Source organism: Dasypus novemcinctus, chromosome 5, assembly GCF_030445035.2.
Source record: "Dasypus novemcinctus isolate mDasNov1 chromosome 5, mDasNov1.1.hap2, whole genome shotgun sequence".
In the NCBI taxonomy this organism is placed as follows: domain Eukaryota; kingdom Metazoa; phylum Chordata; class Mammalia; order Cingulata; family Dasypodidae; genus Dasypus; species Dasypus novemcinctus.
Window position 1 is genome coordinate 29,144,852 of NC_080677.1, and position 1,114 is coordinate 29,145,965.

The 1,114-nt window shown below is 49.0% G+C and overlaps 1 non-coding gene across 1 annotated transcript; it reads right to left on the reverse strand.

The window, feature by feature from the left end:
* Positions 1–316: 316 nt before the first annotated feature.
* Positions 317–423, reverse strand: LOC111763703 (U6 spliceosomal RNA). The gene has a single exon (XR_002796520.1). It is a non-coding gene; the product is annotated as a U6 spliceosomal RNA (small nuclear RNA).
* Between the last annotated feature and the right edge of the window lie 691 nt (positions 424–1,114).

Genomic DNA, 1,114 nt, shown 5'->3' on the forward strand with positions numbered 1-1,114 from the left:
AAATCTCTTCCACCCCCTGGGTCATTTCTGTGTCTTAACGGGCTGTGTGGTGGACGATTATTTTGATGGCCAATGCCTCCTCATTTTCTGCCCCTTTGTAGGCCCCCGCTGTTGAGGCTGAGCTGCCTTGTGATCTGCTTTAGACAACAGAACGTGGTGACAGTGATACTACGCTGGTTCCAGACCTACCCCTGAAAGAGCACTGGCAGCTTCTGCCTCTGCACTCCTGGAACATTCTGTGCTGGAACCTAGCTGCCATCCCAGTGCTCCAGACCACAGCACATGAAACATAACCAGAGCTCACCTTTTTTTTTTTTTAAATATGGAACGCTTCACAGATTTGCGTGTCATCCTTGCGCAGGGGCCATGCTAATCTTCTCTGTATCGTTCCAATTTCAGTATATGTGCTGCCGAAGCGAGCACCAGAGCTCACCTTGAGTTCACTCTCACAGTCTGGCTTCTGATCCTATCACCCCTTGAAAATGCTCTCCCCATGGTCACCAGTGAATGATGTGTCGCTTATTTGACCAAGAGGTGGTCTTTCAAGTCTCATCTTGGTTGACCTATCAGCCGCATTTCTCTCTGTTTACCACTCCCCTCTTTAAACACTTTTTTCCCTACGTCCATTGAGTACAATAGATATTGGTGCAGCCAAATTTGCAAGACCTAAAGAAATAGTAGCTTAAAAAGCATAAACTTTTATGTCACTTTCACATAACCCAGGAATCGGTATGTCGGTTCCACTTCGTGACGCTGTTGGAGGCCCAGGTTTTATCTTGCGCGCCAGCATTCCTAGGTGCTCCACTCGTCTGTGTGGCCCAAGATGGCTCTTCACCATGGCTGCATTCCACCATCAGAAAACGGGAAAGGAGAGTGGATGAGGCTCAAGAGGTTGGGTGCCCGTCTCCCACATGGGAGGTCCCAGGTTTGGTTCCTGGTGCCTCCTGGGGAAAAACAAACAAACAACAAGCAAAACATATGAGAAAACCAACTCAGAGTAGCCAGTGTGGCTCAGTGGTTGAGCACCGGCTTCCCACACGCAAGGTCCAGGTTTCAATTTCCAGGCCCGTACCTCAAAAAAAAAAAAAAGAGGGGGGGAGAGAGTGGGTAGGTG